The sequence below is a fragment of the Grus americana genome, chromosome 2 (assembly GCF_028858705.1).
Source record: "Grus americana isolate bGruAme1 chromosome 2, bGruAme1.mat, whole genome shotgun sequence".
In the NCBI taxonomy this organism is placed as follows: Eukaryota; Metazoa; Chordata; class Aves; order Gruiformes; family Gruidae; genus Grus; species Grus americana.
The window spans coordinates 102,098,572-102,111,212 of record NC_072853.1 but is presented as its reverse complement, the minus strand read 5'-3'; the positions used below and the strand labels follow the sequence as shown (position 1 = coordinate 102,111,212).

The 12,641-nt window shown below is 40.3% G+C and overlaps 1 protein-coding gene across 3 annotated transcripts in view; it reads left to right on the top strand.

Annotated features, from left to right (window-relative positions):
* DCDC2 (doublecortin domain containing 2) overlaps positions 1-12,641 on the top strand; it is a 72,705-nt gene that overhangs the window by 54,855 nt on the left and 5,209 nt on the right. The window lies entirely within an intron of this gene.

The following is a 12,641-nucleotide window of genomic DNA, read 5'->3' as shown; positions in this document are numbered from 1 at the left end:
TTTATTCCAATGAAATGGAGAGTAGAACTGCTTAAATTACTTGCTCAAAACTTACTTTTTTTTTTCCTGTTAGTGAATTGCTCACAAGACAGTCCTCTTTTTCATCTTAAGTGTTTGTAGGAATCTGCTAACTTGTTCAACTTTGTATCCAGTCCACAAGATGTTGCATTGTGCTTTTGGTGTCTGTTGATAATGGCTTGGAGCTAGCCACCTAGGCCGCAAATTAATATTTCTGATCCATGCTGCAGCATAAGGAATCACAGTTTACCCAATAGATTTCTCAGGCTAAAAATCATCCCAACAACACACAGGATTCTTGAGCATTTTTCTGACTTCCTGGTGGTCAGCTCAATGCTGAGGAACAATTGTTAATGTGAGATTGTAAACAAATGGGAGGGAGGGAGTTAAAAATAGTTGTTTCTAAATATGTTTTAAATATCTAGGGCACAAACGATGTGGGAGATTTCTGGAGTGTGTTGGAGACAATTTTTTGATGTAAGTAATGGGATACATGATTAGGAGAGGCATTCTGCTGGATTTGCTACTCATGAATAAAGAGAAGCTGGTTGGGGATGTGATACTCAGTGGCAGCCTTAGTTGCAGTGGCCATGAGACAATAGAGTTTAAGGCCCTGAAGGAAGTGGGGATGGCCAATAACAAAAACCCAACTAAACAAAAAAACCCTAAAAATAAAAAAAAAACCAAACCACAAACAACCCTGGAATTCAGGAGAGTGGACTTTGACTTGTTTGGGAAACTGGCAGGCAGGATCCTGTGCAAGGTTGCCCTGAAGTGCAGAGGAACACAGGAGATCTGGTTGATCTCCAGGGACATCTTACTCAAAGCACAAGAACTATCCCCACATGCAGGAAAACAAGCAGACATAGCAGGAGGCCAGTTTGAACAGAGCATTCCTGACCTCATTGTAAGAAGGGTAGAGTGTGGTAGGTAGAAGAGCAGATGGACTGTTAAGGAGCAGTATGGAGACATTGTCTGGGCATGTAGGGATGAAATTTGGAAAGCCAAAGCTTGTTGAGAAATGGGAACTGATGCTTATGATTGGGAATAGCCAACATGGATTTCCTACGGGCAAATCATACTTAACCAATCTTTTTGCCTCAGTGACGAAATACTGTCTCTGTGGATGAAGGGAGAGCAGTTATTGTCATTTATCTTGCTTTCAGCGAAGACTTCCATATTTGTAGGAGAAATTGGAAGAAGTGTGGTAGATGTGTGGAGGAAGGTATCCTTAAGGAAAGTAGGGACTTGGTTTGTGGGCTACAAGGTGGATGAAAAACTGGCTGGTTTGATGGGACTTAAAAAGTCAGTTGCTTAAAATTTAACTGGCACCTATTTATGGACAGTGGGTTTGATCATATAATCATAGAATGGTTTGGTTTGGAAGGGATCTCAAAGATCATCCAGTGCCTCACCACTCTAACAGGAAAGAATTTCTTTCTAACATCTAATCTAAAGCGACCCTCCTTCAGCTTAAACCCATTACCCCTTGTCCTGTCACTACACTCCCTGATAAACAGTCCCTCTCCAGCTTTCCTGTAGGCTCCCTTCAGGTACTGGTAAGCTGCAATTAGATCTCCCCAGAGCCTTCTTTTCTCCAGGCTGAACAACCCCAACTCTCTCAGCCTGTCCTCACAGGAGAGGTGCTCCAGCCCTCTGATCAGCTTCGTGGCCCTCCTCTGGACTCTCTCCAACAGCTCCATGTCTCTCCTGTACTGGGGCCTCCAGAGCTGGACGCAGTACTCCAGGTGGGGTCTCACAAGAGTGGAGTAGAGGGGCAGGATCACCTCCCTTGACCTTCTGGTCACACCTCTTTTGATGCAGCCCAGGACACGGTTGGCTTTCTGGGCTGCAAGCGCACACTGCCAGCTCATGTTGAGCTTCTCATCGATCAATACCCCCAAGTCCTTCTCCTTGGGGCTGCTTTCAATCCATTCCTCACCCAGCCTATAGTTGTGCTTGGGATTGCACTGACCCACACGCAGGACCTTGCACTTGGCCTTGTTGAACTTCATGTGGTTCGCACAGGCCCACCTCTCAAGCCTGTCAAGGTCCCTCTGGATGGCATCCCTTCCCTCCAGTGTGTCGACCACACCACACAGCTTGGTGTCCTCGGCAAACTTGCTGAGGGTGCACTCGATCCCATTGTCCATGTTGCCAACAAAGATGTTAAACAGTGCCGGTCCCAGTACCGACCCCCGAGGAACGCCACTCGTCACCATTTTCCACTTGGACATTGAGCCGTTGACCACAGCTCTGTGAGTGCGACCATCCAGCCAATTCCTTATCCACTGAGTGGTCCATCCATTGAATCCATGTCTCTCCAATTTAGAGACAAGGATGTCATGTGGGACAGTGTCAAATGCCTTGCACAAGTCCAGGTAGATGATGTCAGTTGCCCTTCCCTTATCCACGGATGCTGTAACCCCATCATAAAAGGCCACCAAGTTTGTCAGGCATGATTTGCCCTTAGTGAAGCCGTGTTGTCTGTCACCAATCACCTCCTTATTTTCCATGTGCCTGAGCATAGTCTCCAGGCATACTGGAGTCTACTGGGTCTGATATTTTTTAGCATTTTCATTGGTGACATGGATGATGGCACAGGATGCAGCCTTGTCCAGGCTCAGTAGTAAAGCCGAACTGTCATTATCAGGTGATACGCAGGCCTGCCTTTCAGACCAGTCTCAACAGCTTGAAGGAATGAGCTGATTCGAGCCTCATGAAGTTCAACAAAGAGAAACATGAAGTGGGCTACCTGGAACAGGATAACTGTGCATTGGTACAGTCAGGTGTTAGGCTGAGGAGCAACTCTGCAGGAGGGGCCATGCAGCTCTTGTGGCGATGAGTCAGCAGTGCTCCCTTTTGGTGATGAAGGTTGACTGTGCAGGCTGGGCTTATTTGTAAGGGAATGGATTATCTCCCTTGACTTGGCACCTCTGAGGTTGCAGCTAGAATATTTTGTTCAGTTTTGAGTCCTTCCCAGTACAAGAGAGGTATTTACAAACAGGAGAGAGTCCAGCACAGCAACACACTAAAACATGTAGGGGCTAGAGCCTATGACACAAGGAGATGCTTGGGGAACTGTGTTTGCCTCACCTTAAAGGCTGAGTAAGAGAAGGCAGATCAAATTGCTCTCTTCAGCCACAGATGGAGTTACAGAGAAGACAGAACCAGCCTTTTCTGTGTTGCACAGTGAAAGGATGAGGCAATGTTCAGAATTTGCAGCAAGGAAAATACTAATTGGACAGTGGGGAATCTTTCTCTTCAGTGATTTTTAAAACTAAACTGGACAGGTCCTCAAACAACCTATTTTTACTTTGAAGTTGGTCCAGCAGGGCACTGGCCTAGATGATCTCTGGAGCAGTTGTCTGTGGAGTGTGCACAGACCAGGGGGTATGAAAGACAATCCATTGGCGTGCAGGAAGAAAGTGTTAGAACTTCAGTAGTACATGTACATAATTTATAAATAAGTAAATATATTGAGAGTATGTGCTCAAAAATTTTTTACTGGTAAGGGTGTGCAATCAAAACAGTTTGGAGACCACTGCTCTGGAGGTCTCTTGCAACCTAATTGTTCTGTGATTCTGTATTTGTTAATATTTGATTATTTCAGTCTTATAATATTTTTTTTTTAGTAAGCTTTGGGTTTCTTGTGCTTACTATTTAGCTGGCTGATTTTTTTCAATTTATTTGAATTTGGTAAAAGAATACTAGACATACACATTTTTCTTGTCTTCATCCTTAAAAAAATGCCTGAGGGGAAAATAGACAGAAGTTTTATGAGCTTATACTTTGTTTTAAATTCTGCCTGCGATACCAATCTGTACATTATCAAAAGCCACATATGAAGTTGCTGCTGTAGCCTTTTTGAAGAATGGCACCATACCCATCTGAAAAAAAAAAATCTGGATCTCTCAATTTTATTTTAGGATGCTGTTTCTAAGAAGGGTCATTCTCAGTGATTTATTCACTTTAATGGGAAGGAGTATTGCTCAGCTATTTTATAGACATTGTTCTTGAAGACATATGAATCAGGTGATTGAAAAAGGTGAGAACATGACTGTCCTGGGCCATGATATATGGAATACCACAGCTGTGTCTTTTCACAGCAAATAGCTGCCCCAGCCTCAGAGACTTATGTGCTGAACAACTTTGGTCTCATCAGCCCTGTTAATTGCAGTTGTCCTTGTGAGGTGGTGTGATAATTAGGATGGGTTGGTTGTACTGATAGTAGTGACATTGGGGAAGAACATGCTGCCTGTCATCTTAATCTTTGTTTCTTTTGACATCCTGAAGTATATCCTGCCCTGGTCTTGACAGTGTAATAATCAAATTGAGAAATGATTAGCCTGTTTATTGGCCTCTGAAGGTGCATAAAGAATTCCTCTGGGTAGTGTAAAGCATTTGACAGTGTAAATTGGTTGTCAGGTCTTAGTTTTTAGGTTGACTGCAATTCATATGAAATCCAAGAGCCCTGGAGACGGCAGCCTTACTTCTCCATGGAGATGCTACAGGCAACAGCTCTGCCAGTGGGTCTCGTCAGTTTGCCTCAGCCAGAAGTTGATGCCTGTCACTAGGGAGGGGAGAATGGCTAACTCCACTGCCACTGCTGTACTTGACAGTGATAGCTGTGGTTGTTGATGCAGTTGCCAGTGAGCATGGGTTGTGCTGGCAAGCTTGCAAACCTAGGAGCTTGCTTAATACCTCTAAGCTCATGTACCAAGGCTCATGCATCATCCTTAGATGGAAAAATTTTTCAGTTGCTACCAACCGATTTTTCTAACTGGACAAGGAAGTGGAAGCAGGTGTGTTTGAGGGGAAAAAAATAAGAATCAGTAATGGACATTATTAATAATCTGATTTTCATATTTTCAGAAAAGCCAAATAAAGCACCAAAATTTATTGCAACTCAAGCCATGGTTTATTTCTCATTTCAAAACTTCATGTATATTTTCCTAGGTAATCTGGCAAGAAGCCAGGTCCTTCTGAGTAGCACTGAGTACGTTTTATTCCCAGATAACTGAGGTTACTCAGACCTTGGAAGCATTTAGCATTTTACATGTTCGGGTTCTTATTAATGACCAATTTAAATTGTTTTAAAATCTGTGATGTAAAGCTTTATAGCTTTTTCTTATCTGAACTGCAGTTTCTGTTATTGATAGAAATATGGAAAAGGACAGCCAGCCAAGGCTTGACTATCTTACATAATGCATAAATATTTACATGCCAGCTTTCACTAGAATGCTGACACTTCTGATATGCTATCATTTCCATCAGCCACATAAATGAGGTGTTGAAGATAGAGCTCAGTCTTTTTTTCTTTTTATGCACCTTCTCTGTCTTGCCATTTGGAGTACACGGTTGAACAAATGCCAGATTAGCCATTAACTAAACTTAGTGTAATACTGGCTAGACACCTGCTTATGTCCTATTCTGTAAAATGCTGTCTGCCAGCTGAGAACACATTAAAAGAACAGGATTTGCTTTACTCCAGACTAGCTGACAGTTGTAATTAAACATCAAGGAAGAAAAATCAGTGTTTTGTCTAAAACCAAGCCAGACCCTTCTGTTCTATATTCTGTACCAGACTTCAGCTTCCAAATACAAAATGGATAGTTTCTTCTTTTGACATGCAGACTTACTCCAGGTTGGTTGTTTACATCACTGTGTCAAGATCCATGGGAACAATTGTGCAAATAGCAAGGCAACAAGGTGGTTTTATTGCAGGTTTTGGTAAGGAGGCAGCAAAACAATACAAGTTTCTTATTTGAAATGGGAATTAAGTGTGTTACTTTGAGTTTACTGATAATAATATAAATTTATTCAAAGTACCTCTTTCTGAGACAGAAAATTTTCTAACTTGTAAAGTTTTCAGAACTACTACTTTTTCTTTGATTTTATATAAGTTGTGAAATACAAAAGTAGCAGTTGGTAGTAATAGTATTGAAATAACACTGCAAGTTTGCCTTGCTTTAGCCATTTCCGTAAGCATGGTGGTTGTTCTCCCACGCTGAGCCCTAGGGAGGTGGGGTAAGCACGACAGTTATGTGATGTGAAGCTGTCCAGTGCATGATCGCTAGAAGGAATTCAGGCATGTTGCTGTGCCAGCCTACTTTGCTGTGGGGTATATGATACTGGCTCTTAAGATGTAAGTGACGTACAATGAATCTGTTCCTCCCCCCTCCAGATTCATCATCCTCATCTCCCTCTCTCTCTGTTTATTTGTAAAAATCACTGGATGATAAATTTGTCTAAGGGGCACTGATTGGGGTTTTGTGTAAATGTTCACACTCTTGGCTCTTTCACTAGCCATTTGCTTTCCATTATTACAGACATGTTCACTGATTAATGCAGTCCTGATGCCACTCATTATTCCCCATTTCCTGGGATGTGATGTAATGTGAGATTGTGTAGCTCCCCTAGGTGCTCTCTCTGTAGCTGGAGTGTATCATCAGTAGCAGAAAATTTGCACCTTTCATTTTCAGTTTTCATTATGGAGTATACATTTTGCTTTAGAGACCCAAGATTCACATCAGTGAACAGAACAAAATGTTTATCTTCCCTATTGCTGAAGACAAAATGTTTGCATTGATTCAACATTAAAACAGGCTGACTGCTCGAAGAGACATTCCTTGGTTAAAAAGTCTAGAACTTTTCATGACAAAACATTTTGCACTACATCAGTAAGGATTTCAAAATGGCATTTGGAAAGAATGCATGCGAAACTTTTTATGCTTAAATTTTGCTACAAATGATGCAGTTGTAATTTAAGCCTTCTGGATTTTGAGTGCTAACGAGCAGATAAGATTTTTCCCTGCATGTTCTTCTTTCAGCTCCACTGATATACACTTAATTTTTTAATATTGTTTGTCTTTGTTAGATAGGGAAACTTATTCTGGTTGGTTCCTTGCAGCTCAGCGTGAGAACAGAGGTCTTCCCTCAGTTTCTGCATTGGATTACTATAATTTCTGAAGCTATAGCAGCAAGGTCTGATCTTTTCTTTAAAGGCCTGCGTGGTCCTCACTTCTGAGTAAAGCCTGCAAATGCAGTTCTGTTGTGAAACTAGTGTTGATACCACTTTGAAAAAAATTACCTCTCTCTGTGTGCATCTGCCTTGAAAGAATCTAGCAATCTTAGAGCAGACAATGTCTCAAACTGCTTAACTTTTAGGGCATTTTTCATTCACTGTAGAAGAGTCTGTTTCTGGAAGAAAAATAAAATTCTGTATTTCTGCAACCTTAGTAGGGCTTCTTTTTAAATGCTTGTCAATCTTCTCATTGTCTACAGGGATACTGAACAGATCATACTGTATTGTAGGGTGTGAAGTTTAGGTAAATTTTAATGTACACATGGAAAATGCTATGGAAAAACTAGATTGTCAGTGAAATAGATGGAGAAAAAATATCGTTGACTTAGGTACATCTTAAAAAATAAGGATCTGATCAGATGTTTTCTTCTCTGCCATGGCCATCTTGTGATTAAGGAATCATGCACGCTTCCAGTTATCGCACAACGAAACTGAAGAATGGAGTTTGAAAAGCTGTTTTTTCTACACTTCAGGTTACAGAGTTTCCATTCCAGTTAGACTTCTGGGTGCTTTGATCTTATGAAAATTTAGACTCTGTGGACTCAGGTGCTGCATTTGTTGTTAAAAAAAAAAAAAAAGCCGCATCCAACTCATAAAAAGGTTGGAGTTTAAATGTGGTGGGGATAAAGACTTTTTTGCCTGCAGGAGAAACAGTACATTTACTATGTGAGATGTGTAAGACTGAACTCTCAACTATTCGCTTGTTTTTAAGAGCCTGGGTTTTGTAAATGATGTGGAAGAGAAGAGGGCTGCTGTCACTTAGCAACCCTGTCTGGTTCGGGAACAAAATGTTTTGCTGTTGGAATCTGTGCAGTGCGGCTAGAAAGCATTCCCGACTAGGTAGAACCAGGGGCAGCTCTGTTCTGGAGAGGTTTGGTGTAAAGTTAAGTGTTCCTGATGCTGCATTTGTGAGATGGATTCATGCTGGTATTTGTGACCATTAAGATTTTTGTTGTCTACCTCATTGTTTGTCTGTTATGACCATTAGCCAAGTAAACACTTCCAAATGGCTTCAATAAAGCCAAATTATGTTTTACATTAATGGTACAAAATAGTTTCCGCCTTAAATGATTTCTGATACTGCACTTTTCAATATTCTAGTATCAGTCATGTACAAACCTTCTGAGAGGTTACATTAGCATCCCTAGAGGAAAAGAAGTCAAATGCTTCAATGTCTGAAGATTTCCTGACTTACTGCTTTTGAATGATGATGGCATTTGGTAATGTAGCTCTTAATGAGTGATAGCATGATAAGTGTAATTAGAATACATCTTTCTTTTTTAAACAGTCTGGTTTTGCTGAGATTAAAAATACCATCAAGCAATCATACTTCTTGAATGCAAAATGAAATTCACCCTGTTCCTCATCAACCTGCTAGTAAGTCAGGAGGTTTCCAGAAGGGAATCTGGGTCCATGTTTCCAGCATGAAGTTGAGAATTACTTCAGTTGCTCTACATGCCTTTGGTTGAATTATGCCTTTCAATACACATATACAAGTCTTTTGTCAGTGAGTCTTTTTATTGCTAGTCAATGACAAGCAAAGAATTGTGCTTACAGTCATGAAGGGATGGTTTGAAAACTAGTTATTCTAACCACTTTCAACCAGGAAACTGCAAAAACATCATCTTCACTTAAAAGATGCAGCCAGCAATACAAGAAAGAAGGTTACTTCCTATTTTCTTGCAACCATACAAAAGGCAAAATTACAAATTTACTCATACTTACTATGAGTAGTTCTGACTATAGGAGGAATGAGGGTAATCCATCACAGTCACCAGAAAAGTTCCCTGTCCTAGAAGTTCCTTATTTATCTGTGAAAATTACCTCAAAGAATAAGAATGTAGTCACCTCAAAGAATAAGAATGTAGTCACCTCATGCTTCTCTGGTCCTAGGTTAATTGCTGTCAGGTTCAAGTTGTGCTGCTGGTTTTTGGGCTGTGGACACAGGACTAAAGTAACACAGGAACACTTATCCTGTAGTTCGTTACAGTATACATGTCTAGTCACCCTGGGCTGCAACTGGCTGGGTGCTTCTAACTTGAATTTTTGAAGTTCCCCTTGTTCTCTCTTGTGACCCTGGAATCTCTCATGTCGACATGTTGGTATTAATATTTGATGCTCGTGTTTGTTTAGTTGTGTTACAAAGTGGTGAGAGACCTCAGTCACTCAGGCCTGGAGATACAGTTGGTTCTCTGGATTTGAGATACCCTGAGCTTTTACTGGAATCCTGAATGTAATGTACAACTTCCTGTGAGCCACCACGATGGCCGAAAGCTGAACTCTGACTTCTCATGTGCAAGAGGAGCAGCAGAGTCCCACATCTGTCTTGGCTATCCAGCCAATGCATTCCATATAGGAAGCTCTTACTGGGAATATTCTGGTTATTTAAAAGATGACTGATGAAAAGCTAAAAATTAAGATGTGAACTGTTACTGCTTTTACTTTAATATACAAGATCATTGCTGACTTCTAGAAATGAGTCTGATAACTTCTGCAAGGACATGTAAGTCTGAATCAGCATACCTGTTTTGCTTTCAGTATGCCCATCCTGATTTCTTCTGACTGAGAGCACAATTTGCAGTAACTTTGATGGCATTTTGTATAGTTTTAGGTGGAAGGACAGCCAGAGTGTATTGAATTCAATGAAAAGGTTCCCATTGACTCCAGGGAACTTTGAATTATACCCTGACCCAGCAGGCACTTAAATGTAGGCTTTAGTTCACTATTTTGAGTTCACTGAAATCACTGGAACTGTTCAAGAAGGTGAAGTTAGGCACATACAGCATTTACAGGCTTTGGACCATAAAAAACTCTGATTTTCTCCCTTTTTCTGTTTTCCTCCCTGCGTGTGTATATGCATATAAACATTCTCTTTCCCTAAATATGAAAAATCTAACTTTTGTGAAGTATATCTCTCAGTGAAGAAAGTGTACTTAAACTAGAGAATGCTAATATATGCATAACTAGTAGATCAATAAGATCTCAGTAGAAAGTATCATACTTCTTATGTAAAGAACAATGTATGATTTGGTGGGTCATTTTGGCCTTCAGTTCCCTCCCTACAGTCCTGTCTTAAGTCTGCTGTGCATTCTGAAATGCATCGTCTGTGGTCATATTCACATTTCACAGCCTACCTATGACTCTGCATGCAATGGGAACCATACTGCATTTTACATTACCTTGTGGAAGGTCTTTTCCTCTCAGTCAATGTTGGTTTTTACTTGTCTGAAATGTCTATTCTAATGTAGTGCAGCTTGAAAGGAGATTAAATGAAGAACACATTTTGCTTTCCAATTATTAGCTGTAAACATGACTTTATTCTTGTCAGTAGTAGTAATAACTGTTGTAGTAATATGCTCAGTTAACTTGAAATTTTCAGTTACTATAAAAACATTATACTTGCACTGATGGGATTTGTTTTACTGATCTTGTTTTGCACTATTATTTTTCAGGCAATTTAGCTTGACTGGTCAAGTTAAATTAGTTGAAATTTGAATGTTATTTCATGCCAGTTGCCTGTGAGCTTCCAGTGAGTTTCAGTACGCTTCAATAACACTGGGTTTATCTTCTATGTTACTCAGTTTTAACGCTTAAAAATTTTGCATGCACACCTATTTTAGACAGATAAGGTCTAATGAGTCTAACTAGCGTAGCACCTTAGGAAGTTACTGACCCTCGGTTGTCCATTGTGCTTCTATGCGAAAGACTGCTTCCACAGCAAGGAAACCAGTAAAAGCACATGCATTAGGATACATATGTTTACACTATGGCGTAAAGTCTACACACCATCTTCTGCAGTCCAAAATGAGCCACCATAACAAAGCAGTCCAGGCGAGGGCAGAGATTCTCTTCTGATTGTACCCACTGTCAGGTGGTAACAAGAGGCTGGAAATAATATCTTGGATGACTACAACAATAACTGAGAAAGCCTGGGTTTACTTTTCTTCTTTTCTTACCCCCTCTTCATTCAGTGTTTGTAATGTCATAGCAAGTAGATGTCATTAAGCAAAACCAAAATCGCTCACTTTTAGCTAGCCATGTCTCATGCATTTAATTTGTGCCACCTTCCCTATTTCTGGTCAGAATCCAGAGCTGCTAATTCCTTAGCAGACCGAAAACAAATTAATAGGTCACGTGTAAAACTAGTAGGTAACTTCTGAGAATTTACGAATCTACAGATTCTTTGCTATCTTTATGCGCTGGAGGTTACCAAAGGTGGCCCAAGTTTGCTTTGGATTGTGCCTTCTTTGAAAGTGTCTGTAAAGTCTTGGCTTGTTTAATTTTTGCTTTAGTGGTCAGCTTTACTTAAGGCCAGCTTGATGCTACCAGATGAAAGTGAGTCAGGAAGGCTTGAATAAAAACCACACAGAGACTACTGTACTTCAAAAATTACATATGGAGCCATTATTTATCTGTCAGGTAACCATGTAATATTTCTAGTAATTTGTCATTCTACAGATTATTACAATGCAATAACTTGTCCTTTTTGAAGCTGTGTCTGTGCAGTATTGTGCACTGGCATAATAAAGTTGTCTTATGCTGCTACTTAGATATCAAAGCAAAAGCAAGGTGTTTCATCAAGAGGCTTCAATCAATTGTTGGCATTGCTGAACTGGCTTTTACTAATATGTTGAAGGTGATGAGAGAATTCTTTTGAAATGTTTGTATTAGTGAGGGAAAGAGATTTTTAGAAGACATAACTTAGAGGTTTGCAGCAGGTAGCTGTGTGCATAAAGGAGCTGCTAATGATAGTAAAATTCCAAATGCTTTTGATTAAGAGATAATCTATTGCTCTCAGCTTGTTTGCTTTAGATTTAGAGTCTGATGAGGCTGTGTGGGAGGCAGACACCTCTCTTTATTTTCATTCATATCTTAGCACAAGTACATAAGTCATCTTGGCAGGGGGGGCATTGGTTCACTGAATAGTCAGGTGAATTTTCAAAGCTGAAACTGGAAGACAAATGACAAAAACTAGATAGTATGTGCATCAGTCTTCCAGGTTGTCATGAAATGATGCTGCTAGCAGCTTTATCTATAGTGAGTTTCTGCTTTCTCTTCTTCAGTATGGGACAAGGTACTGTTCCCCCTGTCTGCTGGTCCAACTCTGTGTAGGAAAAATTAATTCCTAAATATCAAACAAATCCTAACCATGCCACTGTACATAGGGGTCTTTGGGAAGGGAAATGATGTTATGGAAGTAATCAGTAGGTCTAACTCATCCTTGTTGCTACTGTTGTGTGGATGCAAAGACGACAGCCTGCACAACAGAACAATTGGCGTGGTATGGTCTGCTCCATAGGTAAAATGCTTCTTGGGGAACAGTTTGTGGGCTAGTGATGTATGGTATTTTATTGTGACAGGATTTTATAAACAATTAGGTACTAAATGCTAGAATGTCAGAGAACCTGGAATAGCTGCAAGAAAATAAGTGTTGGTGTATTAATTAAAGCTAGCACATTCCAGTTGTTTTGAGTATGGTCAAATGGATTAACCCAGTGTAATGTATTTAAACCTCACTAACACATTTTCTATATAG